Here is a 19,092-nt window from a genome sequence, read left to right on the forward strand (position 1 = left end):
CATGGAGCAGCGTCTAATATAAATGGTTAATGGGTTGTGATGACCAACTACATGGTTGAAAGACCATGTAATCTCTCTTCAATTACGCCGAAGCGCGCGCACACACACACACACACACACACACACACACACACACACACGCACTCTTCCAGCTGACACTGAAAGGCTGTGATGTGTGAAAATGGAGATGGCTGGTGAAGAGGCTCTTGGAGGCGCTAGGCATCTGTCTGCTTATTTGTGTTTTAGCGCCATGTGTCAATATAAAGCCTTTCAGCTATAGGCCTGCACAATATATATATCGATTCAGCATCAATATCGTGATGTGCACATGAGCAATAGTCACATCGCAGTATCTGCAGTGTTGAGCTCTGATCACACAGTGTAAAAAATATCCGTAAACCAGCAGTTTTCAGTGTTTTGTTGCTCATGTTTTTATTTTTCCTCCATTTATTTCTGCTTTTTAGTTGCATTATGGGAGCTTGATTAGCAACTTTTAGTTGAAAAGTGTGAAAAGTGACTTTCATGAACATTTTTAATAGTTTAAAGTGCTTTATTGTCTGGCTTGGTGGCGTATATTACGCTGCAGAAGCCCTGTAGTAAACTCCCAGTACAACATTTTCTATTATTTTACACACTTATTCTGGAATCTATATCAATGCTGTGCGATTAGCTAAACGTTGCGATTAGCTAATCGTAAGAGGCTGCGGTATGAAATAGAGCAAATGCATGCATGGCGTCTGTGTGTGACAGTCCTGCTAGCCAATTGAGTGCACATTTTCGTTCTGCTCAGTCAGAATTGCGCAACCGAACTATGCGGAGCGCCCACAAAAAATAACAATCGCAAACAGAAGAGCGCCGACGAGTGAGGTAATGGCGACTGCCGCTTCAGAAGCATTAATAAACGTATTAATATCAGAGAAAAACAGGACATCAGTAATATGGGAATATTGAGTTTTGGAAGTCGCACAAAATTAAAATGTAATGTTTTGATGATTTCATGTGCATTTTGTGCATTCACGGCTCACAATGTAGTGACTGACTGTTATGTAATATACAAATATAAATTAGTCATTTCATTTTTATAGAATAGTATATTTACATTTGAATTCAGAATTATTAGCCCCCCTTTCAATTTTTTCTTTCTTTTTTTTAAATATTTGCCAAATTATGATGAACACATTCAGGAAATGTTCACAGTATGTCTGATAATATTTTTTCTTCTGTAGAAAGTCGTATTTGTTTTATTTTGGCTAGAATAAAAGCAGTTTTTGAATTTTTAAAGAAACATTTTAAGAACAATATTATTAGCCCCTTTAAGATATATTTCTTTTCGATAGTCTACAGAACAAACCATCATTATACAATAACTTGCCTAATTACCCTAACCTGCCTAGATAACCTAATTAACCTAGTTAAGCCTTTAAGGGTGCTTTCACACTTGGTTCATTTGCCTGGACCGTACCCAAGTTCGATTGTCTCCCCCTGCCACCTCCTCGGTTGGTTTGTGTTCACACTGTCTTTTTTCCTTCTGAACCCCGGTACGCTTGCGTCATCGAGCTGCTGTTTTGTTTACGGCCGTTGCTAGGTGACTGTCACGAAAGCAAGCGCCAAAATGGAAAGACTTCCGCACATCGCGGTCATTCTGCTTTAACTGAAGCTTTTGGTTTCGGACATACAGAAAACGACTCGCGTCCATCTGCCGCAAACATATTAAAAACATTCAGAACATCACACAGCGTCTGCAGAAGCTGTTTTTGGAGGAGACGGGCAGACATCACCGTGTATCTCTGTGTTTGTCCTGGCTCAGTCCTGCGCGTGTCACCAAGGTACGAAACGTGACACACACACACACACACAAACACGAAGGAATGTTATGAAAACGATAGTTGGTTGTACAGTTGGTGGTTCACTTCAGTGATTTGGTACGATTGCATTTACATCAGAAGTGAACCGTACCAGAGTTCGCATGAACCGTACCCCAGATCACCTCTTTCAGGCGGACTCGGGTACGGTTCACGGGTGCGCACCCGAGTTCAGAAGACATGTTCATACTAGCTAAACGTACCGTACTATGACGTCAAACGAACCCGGGTGCGGACCAAAAGTGCTAGTGTGAAAGCATGCTAAATGTCACTTTAAGCAGTATAGAAGTGTCTTGAAGAATATCTAGTCAAATATTTTGTGCTGTTATTATGGCAAAGATGAAATAAATCAGTTATTAGAGATGAGTTATTAAAACTATTATGATTAGAAATGTGTTAAAAAAAATTCTCTCCATTAAGTGAAGTTTATGTATAAACAAATTTCGAGAGGATCACGTGCTTATGATTGCTAGCAGCTGACCCGCATTATCCAATTCACTACTATCCAATCAGATGACTCCTAAACTACTATAAATACCCTGGGGTTTATTCCATTGCTATCTTCGTTTTGAAGAGTCCCCCCTTCCTCCCCTACGCCTCCTCCTTAGACGGGTGACACGGTGGCCCAGTGCCTAGCACTGTCGCCTCACAGCAAGAATGTCTCTGGTTCCTGGCTCTACCAAAACTAGCAGACATTTCTGTGCGGAGTTTTGCACTTCTCCCCGTGCTCACGTGGGTTTCCCCCGGGTTCCCCGGTTTCCTCCCACCGCCCAAAAACATGCAATTAAGCCAATTGAACAAGCCAAATTGTCAACATAGACACGCTCCTAGTTAGTAATTAGTTTCAAGAGCATTCACTTGCTACAGCAGAGGAGTTCTAGAGATCTACCTGAGCTCAAACTCCCCTCCCGCTTTGCAACGGGAGGGAGCCCTGGGCTCGAGGATCTCATGAGCTCAGGGCTCTCTCCCGGGACAGCATGCCAAACAAGCTTATAATTAATCATCAGCTAAGTGTGAACTCTTGAAACAGAAATATTGGGGAAAAATAAACAGGGGGGCGAATAATTCTGACTTGTAGATGCATTAGTTGCAGAATTTTAAAGCAGTTTAACAATTTAAATGCTTCTTATTGGATATTATGCCATTCAATGCGACTATACGCATGACTTTATGGAGAGCTTATAACCTACTAACTATGGTTTGCTTTAAGAACATGTTAATAAATTTTGTTACAAACTAGCTAGTAGCTACAAAGCCCCTAGTGTGCACTTTACCTTCCAGTTTAAGGAAGAACTTACGAACAGCTGGTGCGACCCTACCCAGGAGATCACCAATGCACAGCCTCCACATCAAAGTTCCTGACAGCAAAGAAGGTTAAGCTGTGCTGCAGGACTGGCCAGCCCAGTCACCAGATATGAACATTATTGAGCAAGTCTAGGGTAAGATGAAGCATTGACGATAAATCTAAAGGATCTTGATGAGCTCTGGGAGTCCTGCAGGAACGCTTTCTTCGCCATTCCAGATGACTTTATTAATCAGTGATTAGAGTCAGAGATGTATGGATGCAGTCCTCCAAGCTCATGATGGAGTCAGACACAATATTCATTCTGTCTCCACTGCAGCAGGACTTTATATTCTATACTGGACATTATTTCTGTTCAGTGATGAGACTTTAGTCTGAGCAGAGTCAGACCTTACAGTCCTAATGACATCATTATTAATCAAGACATGATCAGATTTTTATTTTGGTTGAATAAGCAAAATCTAAAGGGCTTTACCGTTCATATAAGCCACTTCTGATATGAAATGATCAACTAGAAGTCCAGTTATTTTTTGTTGTTCCTAAAACTTGGATAGATGACAAGACTTTTGTCTGGTTGTGAAGTTTTCTTTTTCATTCTTGCCAAATAAAAAATAAATAAGATTTGTCCTGAAAAATGTCTTCTGTTCATGGAGAAATGTTTGAAAAGGTATTCAATTTCACAGCAATGCTAATAATTTCTTCACTTGTACACTTAAAGTCATGCTGTGTTTGTCAGTAGTCTGAATTGCAGTGGGTGAGACAAAGCTCTTTGTTTAAAACGAGCTGCTCAACTTTGAGAAAAGCAGCACTGGCGCTGTAGGCCTGTTTTGATAAGCACTATCAGTTTTTGACTTGCTTTTCATATTGATTTGATTAAGGGGATTATATCGTTTAATGAGTTTTCCGCTTGAGTGCTCTGAGAGACGAGGAACCACATCACAAACACTCTTCTACAAGCTCTGTAATCTCCATTAAAACTGCGCTTCATTATTACCTCTCGCCTATTTCATTTCAGTCAGACGGAGTTTGTGGAGTGTTTTCAGCCAGATCGATTAATGTCATTATAAACGGGAGTCTCATAGACAATACGCTGATTAATCCTTTTCTTGTCTTACATTTTTGATTTGAATTCATTTGAGTATTTCTTGTGAGGCAGATACAGCCAGAGCCGGCATGTCCATAAAGGCGACCTAGGTGGCCGCCTAGGGCGGCAGAATAGAGAGGGCTGCGTCTCCGACACTACCCTCACCACCCGCGCCCTCGGTTATATCCGCATCTAGGGCAGCAGAATAGAGAGGGGGGCGTCCCCAACACAACCCTCAACTCCCGCACCCTCAGTTATATCTGCATCTAGGGCAGCAGAATAGAGAAGGCGGCATCCCCGACACTACCCTCACCACCCGCGCCCTCGGTTATATCTGCATCTAGGGCGGCAGAATAGAGAGGGCGGCGTCCCCGACACTACCCTCACCACCCGCGCCCTCGGTTATATCTGCATCTAGGGCGGCAGAATAGAGAGGGCGGCGTCCCCAACACAACCCTCACCACCTGCGCCCTCGGTTATATCCGCATCTAGGGTGGCAGAATAGAGAGGGCGGCGTCCCCGACACTACCCTCACCACCCGCGCCCTCGGTTATATCCGCATCTAGGGCGGCAGAATAGAGAGGGCGGCGTCCCCGACACTACCCTCACCACCCGCGCCCTCGGTTATATCCGCATCTAGGGCGGCAGAATAGAGAGGGTGGCGTCCCCGACACAACCCTCACCACCTGCGCCCTCGGTTATATCCGGATCTAGGGTGGCAGAATAGAGAGGGCGGCGTCCCCGACACAACCCTCACCACTCGCGCCCTCGGTTATATCCGCATCTAGGGCGGCAGAATAGAGAGGGCGGCGTCCCCGACACTACCCTCACCACCCGTGCCCTCAGTTATATTCGCGTGAAGTGCGGCAGAATAAAGAAGGCAGCGTCCCCGACACTACCCTCACCACCCGCGCCCTCGGTTATATCCGCATCTAGGGTGGCAGAATAGAGAGGGCGGCGTCCCCGACACTACCCTCACCACCCGCGCCCTCGGTTATATCCGCATCTAGGGCGGCAGAATAGAGAGGGCGGCGTCCCTGACACAACCCTCACCACTCGCACCCTCGGTTATATCCGCATCTAGGGCGGCAGAATAGAGAGGGCAGCGTCCCCGACACTACCCTCACCACCCGTGCCCTCAGTTATATTCGCGTGAAGTGCGGCAGAATAAAGAAGGCAGCGTCCCCGACACTACCCTCACCACCCGCGCCCTTAGTTATATCCGCGTCTATTGCGTTAGAATAAAGAGGGCAGCGTCCACGACAGCTTCCTAACCGTCCCAACCCCAACGCCCCCTCAAAACAACCCCCCTCCCCAAAACTTTAGGGTTGAGGGCGGTGCGACCATTCTGAATACAGCATGTTTTTTTTTTTCTTTCCCATCCATCGATCTGTCTGTCATTACCTCCATTCATCCATCCATGCACACCATATGCTCGTCCATAGTTTCATTCATGCATTGTTTGCTCATCCATCCATTCATTTGTCTGTTTGTGTATCCTTCCTTCCATCATTTTGTTGTTCCTTCCTTCCTTCCATCCATCCATCCTTCTGTTGTTCCTTACATCCATCCATAGTTTCATTCATTGTTCCATCCATCTATCCTTTATGCTCTCTTGTTCTGTTCATCTATCATTTTGTTTATTGTTGTTTTTATCATTTGTCTATTATTTGATCCATCCATCCATCCCAAACATCTATTGTTTTTTGTTGTTCCTTTCATCCATCCTTCAGTTGTTCCTTTTATCCATCCTTTCATTCTTTGGATCCTTTTAGATGGATAAAACCTTCTTCTATCATGCTCTCTTCTTCTACACAGCACATATCCAGTCAGATTCAGCTTTTTGTCACTGACTTTTTATTTCTGTCCAGTCTTAATGAATCAGGTCGAGCAGATAAACAAACTCTAATTGCTCCTGAAGTGATTTAGTAAGGTCATGCGTGAAGATCTCATATTCAGCATCTGTGTAACCCAGCGTACTGTACTCTCCCTGACCCGTCCGTGTGGCTGATGGTGTTTTTACTGTACCTCCTGTTGGCCGGCAGAGGCCAGACCCCACTGACTTATGCTTTTATTAGCTTTCTGTCCATCCATTATTTTTTTGTTGTTCCTTTCATCAATCATCTCCATCCTTCCTTTTGATCATTTCATCCCCTCATCTATTCTCCTTTTATCATCCATCCACCCGTCCTTCTTTTTATCATCAATCCACCACTTCATCTTTTTTTATATTCCATCCACCCATCAATCCTGCTATTTATCATCCATGCATCCACTCATTAATTCTGCCTTTTCCCATTCATCCACCCATCAATCCTGCTATTTATCTTTCATTCATTCATCCACCCATCCATTCTGCTTTTATCATCCATCCATCCTTTTTGTCATCCATCTAGCCATCCATCCTTCTTTTTTTATCATCCATCTATTCTTCTTTATATCATCCATTCACCTACCCATTCATCCTTCTATCATTCATCCACTAATCCATTGTTCTTTTTTTACATCCATCCATCCTCGTTCTTTTTATCATCTATTTGTCCATCCATCCATCCTTTTTGTCATCCATCAATTCATTCTTTTTCATCCATCCATTCATCCATTGTCATCCATCCATCATCCATCCTTTTTGTCATCCATTCATTGTCATCCATTCATTCTTTGTCATCCATCCATTCATCATTTTTCATCCATCCATCTTTTTGTCATCCATCCATCCATCCTTTGTCATCCATCCATCCATCCTTTTCGTCATCCATGCATCCTTTGTCATTCATCCATCCATCCTTTTCATCATCCATCCATTCTTTGTCATCCATCCATTCATCCATCCTTTTTCGTCATCCATTCATTGTCATCCATTCATTCTTTGTCATCCATCCATTCATCACTTTTCATCCATCCATCTTTTTGTCATCCATCCATCCATTCATCCTTTGTCATCCATCCATCCATCCATCCATCCTTTTCGTCATCCATTCATTCTTTGTCATCCATCCATCCATTCATCCTTTGTCATTTATCTATCCATCCTTTTTGTCATCCATCCATCCATCCTTTTCGTCATCCATCCATCCTTTTCATCATCCATCCGTCCTTTTCATCATCCATCCATTCTTTGTCATCCATCCATTCATCCCTTTTCATCCATCCATCCTTTTTCGTCATCCATCCATTCTTGTCATCCATGCATCCTTTGTCATTCATCCATCCGTCCTTTTCATCATCCATCCATCCTTTTCGTCATCCATCCATCCATCCATCCATCCTTTTCGTCATCCATCCATCCTTTTTGTCATCCATCCATCCATCCATCATTTTTGTCATGCATCCATCCTTAGCATGACCCCATTCTGTCCAGATCTCATATTCAGCATCTGTGTAACCCAGCGTACTGTACTCTCCCTGACCCGTTCGTGTGGCTGATTGTGTTTTTACTGTACCTCCTGTGGGCCGGCAGAGGCGACTGACTGACTAATGCTTTCATATTAGCTTTCAGAGCAGTGGCACAAATGATGAGCGATCTCTAATCTCATCAGCCCGTTTAAGAGCATGAGAAATGAGACGTTCGCAGGTATATATCTATATATACACACACACACAAAGTCCTAATGTCAGTGTGTTCCAGGGCTCACGTCCCCTCCAGGCTTCTCCCACCCCTGAAAGACTGATGTGAATATTATTCCTCTCCGAGTGGCATTAGAAGCCCACATCGCTTCAGCGACAACTTTATGAAAGCGGAAAGGGGTCGCGCCTCATATTCAGCCATGATTGACAATTATGGCCACATAATTCTCCAGCTGTCAGTAGCGCACGCCGTTCCCCTTTCTCTCCATCCGAGTGACACGTCCCGCAGATAGAGGAGGATAAATATGTCATAAATCAAGCCAAAAAGGCTCACGGGCCCCCACTGGGATAATCTGCCATGATGCGCCAGTCTAGTATTCATCATTAGATTGGGAACTAGAAAAAGGTCACGCTACCAGGTAATTTCCTCAAACCCGCGGACACACAAACTCCGCCAATAAGAGTGCATTAAGATGAGATCTGCGCATCATTTCCCCTCCTGCCCACAGATAACCGCATTTCACATCACTCCTCGCCTGCTTTTTTTTTATCATCCCGCTTCCCTTTGTGTCTGTCAGCCGCTGATTTATTAGCATCTCCTAGCACCCGTGCCGCTAGCCTAAGTTCGGTTAGCATCAACAGCGCTGTCAGCCGTCGAGTTAATTACGCCTCTTAATGAGCGACCGGACATGACATTCTTGAGGCGTGTCGTCTGTGGGAAAACAAACAAACGGGAAAAAATTTCATTAGCGCAGAGTTGACAGCTTCTTACGCATATAATGAACACCAGCGCGCACTTCTTAAGAGTCAACGGTAATGATAGGAAAGCGACTCGCGCCGCGTGTTACGGCAAACACATCAATTATTCATCTTTGTTAGGCTTATTATCTCTGTAAAGCGCCACGCTGTATCTGACGGGGGATAATGATCAATGCGTCTTGAAGTAAGGTGTGTGTGTATGTGTGTGACAGCGCTGATTATATTTACACGGCGCTCCTCTAAATATAGTGGCGGCGCGGTCTGCTAGCGCCGCGGTTCAGGAGGTGACAGCAGTGGCGTAATGAGAGCGCGCTCATGGGACGGCCTGCACGCTTCGTGAGGGTTTGTTAAGTACACATTTGTAGTATAACCGGATCAGATGATGACACCAGCCTACAGAGACAGTGAAAAGCCTGGAGAATATCCCTGGAAAATAACTCGCCGCTGACTTGCGTCGGCTCATGTGAGTTTTAGTAAACTAAAGGATGTGAAATGTATTTCAGATGCAAGAAGTCACACAGTGTTTAAAGCAACAAAGGGAAAACTTGAATTCCTGCTGTGTAAATGCCACAGACGTTTATCATTAACAGCCAATCATATTGTTAATTAGGCTTGTCTGACAGATGTCATTAAGTGCTTTTGTAATGTGAACTTGCTGTACTTATCTTATTGATTTTGGCCAGCCATTTGTCATCATTTGGGCAAGTAAAACTTTAATCATGGTCTGTTGTTCTCGGTTGGTTGGTCAGTTTTTCTCAGTCGGTTGGTTATTCTCGGTCAGTTATGGTCTGTAGGTTATGGTGGGTCGGTTATGGCCTAGTACTCGGTCGGTCAGTTATTCTCTGTCTGTTGGTTATGGTTGGTTATTCTCAGTTGGTCGGTCCGTTGTTCTCAGTTGGTCAGTCCGTCGGTCTTATGTTTGGTCAGTCGGTTGTTCTTGGTTGGTCGATTTTTCTCAAGTCGGTCTGTTATTCTCGGTCGGTTGGTTATGGTCGATCGTTTATTGTTGGTTATAGTTGGTCGGTTATTCTCGGTCGGTTATGGTTGGTTATGGTCGGTTGGTCGGTTATGGTCGGTTATTCTCGGTTGGTCGGTTATTCTCAGTCAATCGGTTATGGTCTGTTATTCTTGGTTGGTTATTCTCAGTCGGTCGGTTATGGCCGGTTGGTCGGTTATGGTCCGTTATTCTCGGTCGGTCGTTATTCTTGGTTATGGTTGGTCGTTTATAGTTTGTTATTCTCGGCTTGTCGGTTATTCTCGGTCGGTCGGTTAAGGTCGGTCAGTCAGTTGTTTATGGTCAGTTATTCTTGGTTGGTCGATGAGTTGGTTATTCTCGGTCGGTTACGGTCCGTCGGTCGGTCATGGTTGGTCGGTTATTCTCGGTTGGTCGAAGGGTTATGGTCAGTCGGTCATGGTCGGTTATTTCCAACTGGTCGGTTGGTTATTCTCAGTTAGTCAGTCAGTTGTGGTCGGTTATTCTCGGTTAGTCAGTCAGTTATGGTTGGTTATTCTCGGTCGATCGTCATGATCTAGTTCACAGGTGTCAAACTCAGCTCCAAAAGGGCCGCAGGTCTGCACAGTTTAGTTCCAACCCTAATTAAACACACCTGATCAAACTTATTGAGTCCTTCAGGCTTGTTTGAAACCTACAGGTAAGTGTGTTGGAGCAGGGTTGGAACTAAACTGTGCAGGGCTTCGGCCCTCCAGGAATTGAGTTTGACACCCCTGGTCTAGTGTGTTGTCTGCTTTACGGTGCACCTACTGCACCTTTAAGAACACTAAAGTATGTACTCTAAACTCATATTTTTCAGTGGAATGTAATATTAACCAATATTAAAGTGTAACTAAGGATTCATTGTATTTACAATTTTTTTAAGATAAGTGATTACAAAAGATTTATTGAGTTTAAACAAAAAAACAAAATAATTGTATTAATGTTCAGCTTAATTTGTTTGTTTTAAATTCAGCCCACATAAATAGTTTGCACCCACTTTCATTTCCCCCATTTCTCTAATTCCTTTACTGAACTCTTTTTCCATTTCCTCTATTTCTTGTCTGTCTAAATCACATCAGGCTCCGCTCCTCCTCCTCTGTCCGTCCGTCAGCTCTGCCGTGATGCGATAAGCTGGCGTGCGTCTCTCTGAGATTTATTGAGCCGTGATAAGTGAAGAGCTCGCCACCGCGCGCACAAATAGACTCCCCTATGCGTTTATTCTTATTGCGACGAGAGATGCAAAATGTCTCCCCAGAGGGGCCGACGGCTGCCAGGGGCCCGGCAGGCTGAACGTGTCATTACTTTCTATTAGATAAAGAAGGAAATGCGGCTCGCCGGGAGTCGCGCGATGATGGCGGTCGTTTGTGTGAGTGACAGAGCATCAGTCTCTCTCGCTCTCTCTCTCTCTCTCTCTCTCTAACACTCACACACACACACTCACACACACAAACACACACACACACACACACACACACACACACACACACACTGACTGCTGAAGTGAATATAAAACCACATACCAAGCTCTAGTGTTGGTGACACATGTAGGATTATAGCTGAATTCTGACCATCAGAATTTGATTGGTTAATGTGTTTGGTATCTGGAAAGTGATTGGTTAACGAGTTTTGGTTCACGAGTCTCAGATCTGGATGATGATTGGTCAATGAGTTTGGAATCTGTATGGTAATTGGTTAATGAGTTTGATATCTGGATGGTGATTGGTCTATAAGTTCATATCTAGATGGTGATTGGTCAATGAGTTTGATATCTGGATGATGTTTGGTCAGTGAGTTTGTTATCTGGATGGTGATTGATTAATGAATTTCAGAACTAGATGTTGATTGGTCAATGAGTTTGATATCTGGATGGTGATTGGTCAATGAATATCATATCTAGATGGTGATTGGTCAATGAGTTTGATATCTGGATGATGTTTGGTCAGTGAGTTTGTTATCTGGATGGTGATTGATTAATGAATTTCAGAACTAGATGTTGATTGGTCAATGAGTTTGATATCTGGATGGTGATTGGTCAATGAATATCATATCTAGATGGTGATTGGTCAATGAGTTTGATATCTGGATGATGTTTGGTCAGTGAGTTTGTTATCTGGATGGTGATTGATTAATGAATTTCAGAACTAGATGTTGATTGGTTAATGAGTTTTGGGTCTTGATGGTGATTGTTTAATGAGTTTAAAATCTGGATGGCGATTGGTTATATAAATTTTGATCTCGCTGTTGATTGGATAACGAGTTTTTGATCTGGATGTTGATTGGTTTTTGGATCTGAATGTTTTTTTAATAGTCAATATGCATATTGAGTGTATTGTTTTATTGTGTGTATTGTCATGTTATTATATATATTTACTGAAGTGTCAAATCTACCACACATAAATAGACTACTCTTATACTTTGTTTGCAAACTTATTGTTAAACTAAAATTAAACCAAGAAAGTCACTTGAAGCAAAACAGAGAGAAACTGAAATCATCAAACAATGCAAAATTGAGGATTTTGCTTGGACTATTAATTAAAAATTATATTTAAAAAAAAATTAAATCATAAAAATATAAATGACGTGACCAAAGTATTCAAATCTTGAAATGAGAAGTCAAGTGGAAACAGAAAAAAACAACATAAAATCAAACTCATTATGTTAACAAAACCTCTGTAGGGATATTAAATAAGCTCTAAAAATAAATTACAAACATAGAATTAAGTTCAGTAAGGATATATCAATTCAAAATATAACACAAATGATTTACATTAGAATAACAATAATAAAATAAAATGACCAAAATCAAAACAAGAAAACCCAGATAACAAATATAAATGCTTTTAAGACATAAACTCAAATAAAATACACAAACATCCCTAGCAAACATCCAAAACAACTAAAATCAGTGTTATAAACAAAAACTGGTAAATCATCTGTAGTAGAGTTGCCGTTTCCACCACAACACAGTGAATCTATTACAATTATTGACTTCAGGAGACTGTGTAAGTCTTATTGTCACCAGAGAGAATAGCTAGTGTAAAATAAATCCTGTCAAAGCTGATTATGTGCACATTAAGCAGAGATACGAGCATATTTATTATCTGAACACTTCAATCCTCCAGCAGTGTCCTATAGCTGAGTTTATTGTGTGCGTGTGTGCGTGTGTGTGTGTGTGTGTGTGTGTGTGTGTGTGTGCATCTTTCACCTCCCGCTAATCTGTGAGTTTGTTTTTTTTCATCTTCTTCAGCTTGTCAAATCTTTTCTCATCAAAGCTTCACACCACCAGCGACGCTAATGATTTACTGTCGCTCTCTATCTGACCAGTGCTGTGATCCACCGCTGAGCTCAGGTGTGTGTGTGTGTGAGAGAGAGAAAGAGACTGTGTGTATTTTAGTTTGTAGTTTAGATGGACACATTTCTATAATGACGTTGGTATTAAATGTTGAGGTGGTTTGTGAGGACGTGTCTTGTGTCCTTGTAATTTGAAATACTTAACAGGACTTTAATGTTCAATATTTGCACAGGGTTATCAGTGGGGGTGGAGGAGGGACCTGTAATAGGTGTTGTTTACTGTATAAAATGAATTAGGACTAGAGAGTCCTCATAAACCAGCAGCACTGACGTGTGTGTGTGTGTGTGTGTGTGTGTGTGTGTGTGTGTGTGTGTGTGTGTGTGTGTGTGTGTTTTTGTGACATATCAGTACACAGATCTGTATAATGACATGGGTATGACACAGGTATTACAAAAAGGAGGTGAAATATGAGGACATTGGTGACGTCCTCATTTCTCAAAGTGCTTATAAATCCTACAGGATGAGTTTAATCAGAGAGTAAAGCTGCACACAGTCTCCTGTGATGGTTGGGTTTTGGGGTGGGGTGAGGGCAATATAATATACGGTTTGGACTGTATAAAATGAATGGAAGCCTATGTAATGTCCCCACTTTTCACAAAAACAAACATTTGTCTGTAAGTAAGTTTGTCATTAAGGTTGTGTTGTGTGTATTAGTGGATTGAGTGTGTGTGTGTGTGTGTGTGTGTGTGTGTGTGTGTGTGTGTAAGTGAGTTTGTCAATAAGGTTGTGTTGTGTGTATTAGTGCATTTACTGAGTGTGTGTTTGTGCATGGTGTGTGTGTGTGTGTGTGTGTGTGTGTAAGTGAGTTTGTCAGTAAGGTTGTGTTGTGTGTATTAGTGCATTTAGTGAGTGTGTGTTTGTGTATGGTGTGTGTGTGTAAGTGAGTTTGTCAGTAAGGTCGTGTTGTGTGTATTAGTGCATTTAGTGAGTGTGTGTGTGTGTGTGTGTGTGTGTGTGTGTGTGTGTGTGTGTGTGTGTGTGTGTGTGTGTGTGTGTGTGTGTGTGTGTGTGTGTGTGTGTGTAAGTGAGTTTGTCAGTAAGGTCGTGTTGTGTGTATTAGTGCATTTAGTGAGTGTGTGTTTGTGTATGGTGTGTGTGTGTGTGTGTGTGTGTGTGTGTGTGTGTGTGTAAGTGAGTTTGTCAGTAAGGTTGTGTTGTGTGTATTAGTGCATTTAGTGAGTGTGTGTTTGTGTATGGTGTGTGTGTGTAAGTGAGTTTGTCAGTAAGGTCGTGTTGTGTGTATTAGTGCATTTAGTGAGTGTGTGTTTGTGTATGGTGTGTGTGTGTAAGTGAGTTTGTCAGTAAGGTCGTGTTGTGTGTATTAGTGCATTTAGTGAGTGTGTGTTTGTGTATGGTGTGTGTGTGTAAGTGAGTTTGTCAGTAAGGTCGTGTTGTGTGTATTAGTGCATTTAGTGAGTGTGTGTTTGTGTGTGTGTGTGTGTGAGTGTGTGTGTGTAAGTGAGTTTGTCAGTAAGGTTGTGTTGTGTGTATTAGTGCATTTAGTGAGTGTGTGTTTGTGTATGGTGTGTGTGTGTAAGTGAGTTTGTCAGTAAGGTCGTGTTGTGTGTATTAGTGCATTTAGTGAGTGTGTGTTTGTGTATGGTGTGTGTGTGTGTGTGTGTGTGTGTGTGTGTGTAAGTGAGTTTGTCAATAAGGTTGTGTTGTGTGTATTAGTGCATTTACTGAGTGTGTGTTTGTGCATGGTGTGTGTGTGTGTGTGTAAGTGAGTTTGTCAGTAAGGTTGTGTTGTGTGTATTAGTGCATTTAGTGAGTGTGTGTTTGTGTATGGTGTGTGTGTGTGTGTGTGTAAGTGAGTTTGTCAATAAGGTTGTGTTGTGTGTATTAGTGCATTTAGTGAGTGTGTGTTTGTGCATGGTGTGTGTGTGTAAGTGAGTTTGTCAGTAAGGTTGTGTTGTGTGTATTAGTGCATTTAGTGAGTGTGTGTTTGTGTATGGTGTGTGTATGAGCTGTATGTGTATGTATGAGGTGTATTAGGTGTGAGTTAGTGTGTTTTGTTTGTGTATGGTGTGTGTGTGTGTGTATGTGAGAAGTTGTGTTGTGAGTATGTGTTTTGTGGTTGTGTGTGTATGCGGTGTGATTGTGTAAGTGAGGTGTGTGAATTTTCAGTGAGGTCGTGCTTTGTGTCTGAGGTGAGTGTGTGAGTGTATTATGAGGTGTGTGTGTGTGTGTTAGTGAGTTTGTGTTTGAGTGGGTTTTGTATATGTATATTAGGTTTGAGTGAGGTTGTGTTTTGTGTGTGTGTGGTGTTGTGTGTGATTGTATTTTGTGTGTGTGTGTATGAAGTATATTGTGTGTGTGTGTGTGTGATTGTGTATGTCTGTAAATACATGGGTGTGTGTGTGTGTGTGTGTGTGTGTGTGTGTGTGTGTGTGTGTGTGAGTGTGTGTGTGATTGTGTATGTCTGTAAATACATGGGATTATGTATGTGTGTGTGTGTGTGTTTGTAAAGACTCAGACTTTGTTGATCTTCTGGTCATCTTCCTCGCACCTCACACACTCTCTTCTCCTCTTCTCCTCTTCTCCTCTTCTGCTGTTGAGGGCAGATGATGGTGTTGACCCATCAGCACCTGTAACCCAACCCCAGCTCTAGCTCAGCTTTATTGTCAGCTGATTGATGCTTGTGTGTGTTTCAGCTCTGCACACACTGACTGACACTGGCTGCTTGTAAAAGTCAATGGTCCACTGCTGGGTTTGAGGGTCCAGTGCGTCCTCCGTCCTCCTCCTGTCAGTGTTTGAGACGTTAAACTGACGCCGCTCCTCTGCTTCTCCCAGATCACTCGAGACTCCGCCGCTCCGCTCAGATGTTCCTGGAAAATCTCTGACCTCGCATATCTTTGAGTATTTGGGAAAAATTAACTGGTGACCTGTAGCGGAGGTGATGTGTTGATTTACTGTTAGAGACGCGCTCGAGCGGAGGAACATAATCAAATGAAGAGTGTGTGTGTGTGTGTGTGTGTGTGTGTGTACGTGTGTGTGTGTGTGTGTGTGAGAGAGAAATAATTATATAACTTAAAACAATTAGTTGACACTTGATTATGGGGCTGCACAGTGGCACAGTGGGTAGCATGTTCACCTCACAGCAAGAAGGTCGCTGGTTCGAGCCTCGGCTGGGTCAGTTGGCGTTTCTGTGTGGAGTTTGCATGTTCTCCCCGTGTTGGCATGGGTTTCCCCCACAGTCCAAACACATGCGCTATAGGGAACCGAGTAGGCCAAATTGTCCATTGTGTATGTATGCGAATGGATGTTTCCCAGTGATGGGTTGCAGCTGCAAGGGCATCCGCTGTATGAAACATATACTAGATAACTTGGCGGTTCATTACGCTGTGGTGACCCCAGATTAATAAAAGAGCTAGAATATAGAAATAGTGAATAAACACCCAAAATGAACATTTACTTGATTTACTTTAGTTTTACTTAACTTTAACCATGCTAAACCAATCTAAGTAAATGTAGATTTTTGTGTGAACTGGCTCTTTAAAGCCTCCAATATTTTAATACAAGTAAATTATGGCAGATTGTATATTTTTAGGGTGGTTAAAAAGTAAGTAAATGTAGATTTTTGGGTGAACGTGCCCTTTAAAGCTTGTCATAAACCCAATATTTTTGTATATTAATAAATTGTAACAGACTTTTCTTAAGGCCTGTGCACACAGAGACGTTTTTTGCTAGCGTTTTCCATCGACGTTTAACGCCTCGTGACTAAATAAAGGGCGCCAATGTGATCGTGCACACCAACGCCAGGTGCAAAAGCGTCATTTAAAAAGAAACGCCTCATGCTCGTTTTTTTTTTTTTGTTTGTTTTGATGCGCCGCGTCAAAGCCTTCACCAATCAGGTTAGCACTTTTGTTCGTGTGCACGGAGCTGCTGAAGTTACAGTAAACAGCACTTGGAGGCGCTCAAGCGCAAAACTGTCAATGTGAGCGCACATTAGCCCCTTTCACACAGTGATACCGACTTTACCGGTAAATCCAAAAAAGCGCTGTTCACACAGGCGAGGACGTTACGGAATTTTTCCAGATAAGAGCATTCACACATCCATCGCAAAATGCCGGTAAATTATGACATCATTAACCAGAAATGAGCTGTAAACGGCTGCGCTTGTGTTTGTAAACATTTGACTAAATTACAAACTGTTCGGATGGATCAGTATTGAGTACAACTAATGAAAACATATATATATATATATATATATATATATATATATATATATATATATATATATATATATATAATATTATATATTAGGGGTGGGTAAATAGTAACTTGATTAAATTATTAAACTAAGTAGCCAAAGAAAATGGTCTTTCTGTGTCAGTTTTCATAGTAAAAAATAAAAATCATCTTAATTTCTACGTTAGAGTGAATCTAAAACTGACAGAATAACTTGAGAGTGTTGCTCATAATGCCGACTTCTCCACATCTGTTGTTGCATTGGAATGTTGAATTTTTAATATCAACTCATATTGTTTATATTATATCTGAATCAATTCTGACCCAACCAAAACAGAAATATCATACAGTCAGTTAAAGATGAGATTAAACACAGCCTCTGCTCCCACAGTGACATCCGAGACCTGCTTTAATATTTATTTATGTTGGCTCTATTTGGTTAGCAGTCATCTTCAGATTAATAAAGCTCTTCATTGAGGTTTGTTTGCTTTTAAAAGTGCATGATGGGATAAACTTAAAGAAGGTCTCTGTGAGCCTCCAGTAAGCACACACTTGGAAAAAAAAGACTTGCTGCTAGTTCGAGCTGCCTGTTTAAAATAAGTTGAAACAACACAATTCTTGATTTTTTTTTTGGAAGGACAACTGAAGTGTTTTATGTTCAATCTACTTAAATTTGTAAACACTAATACTTTAACTTGGGGTGCTTTCACTCCTAGACGTTTGTTTGGGAACCTGGCACGTTTGCCCTGTTAGCTCGGTTCGTTTGGCATATGTGAATCCAGCAATTTTGATCACACCAAAACAATCGGTCTAAGACCACCTGAATGAGTTGGACTCGGCTCAATTGAAATGAACACTGGAGAGTTTTCTTAATGTTTTTGGCACGACAACTGAATTGTTTTATGTTCAATCCACTTAAATTTGTAAACACTAATAAGTTAACTTAGTTGTTAGCTTGGTTTGTTTGGTATATATATGAGTCCAGGAATCATGCTCAGATCCGCGGCAAAACAATCAGTCTGAAATTGTCTGTATGAGGTTATAAAAATAAGTGAAAAAAGTGAAAAAAATTTAAACATAAGTTTACACTGAAAATAAATGACAGAACAATAAATAAATGTAATAAATAAATAAATAAATAAATGAAAAAATTATAAAGAAATTAAAATAAAATGTAAAATAAATGAATTTTAGTAAAAATAATTAAATAAATGTAAAAAGTAATACAATAAAATAAATAAAAATAAACAAGTTAAAATAAATATATAATTAATTAATAACAAAAAATATGTACAAATTAAGAAAATAAAAAAATGTAAAAATAAATGAAATTATTAAGTAAAAATACATAAATAAAAATTATAAAATAAATAAATAAAAATAAACAAGTAAAAAAAAAAAATATATATATATATATATATATATATATAATTATTTAACAAAAAATAAATAAATAAATAAATAAATATATAAAATAATAAATAAATAAAAATAAACAAGTTAAAATAAATAATTGTAAAATAAATACATAAATTAATTAGTTGATAATAAAAAATATGTAAATTAATAAAATTAAAAAATTAAAAATAAATGAAATTAAGTAAAAATACATAAAAAAAATTATAAAATAAATAATTAAAAATAAACAAGTAAAAGAGTAAATAAATAAATTATATATATATATATATATATATATATATATATATATATATATATATATATATATATATATATAATATATATATATATATAATTATTTAAGTAAAAATAATTAAATAAATGTAAAAAATAATAAATAAATAAATAATAAAAAATTATAATTGAATAAAAAATAATTTATTTATTAAGTAAAAATAAATAAATATATAAATTAAAAAAACAATACAATAAAAAAATATAAATAAGTAAATAAATAAATGTAGTAAATAAAGAATTAATAAATAGTTGTATTTGTCTAATGTAAATCTAAGCCACGCAAGC

At 40.3% G+C, this 19,092-nt stretch overlaps 2 protein-coding genes across 2 annotated transcripts in view; both read right to left on the bottom strand.

The window, feature by feature from the left end:
- The window catches only part of mphosph6 (M-phase phosphoprotein 6), a 365,183-nt gene that overhangs the window by 202,138 nt on the left and 143,953 nt on the right, over positions 1–19,092 (bottom strand). The window lies entirely within an intron of this gene.
- The window catches only part of snx20 (sorting nexin 20), a 677,202-nt gene that overhangs the window by 195,842 nt on the left and 462,268 nt on the right, over positions 1–19,092 (bottom strand). The window lies entirely within an intron of this gene.

The sequence above is a fragment of the Danio rerio genome, chromosome 25, assembly GCF_052040795.2.
Source record: "Danio rerio strain M-AB ecotype USA chromosome 25, GRCz13ab, whole genome shotgun sequence".
In the NCBI taxonomy this organism is placed as follows: Eukaryota; Metazoa; Chordata; class Actinopteri; order Cypriniformes; family Danionidae; genus Danio; species Danio rerio.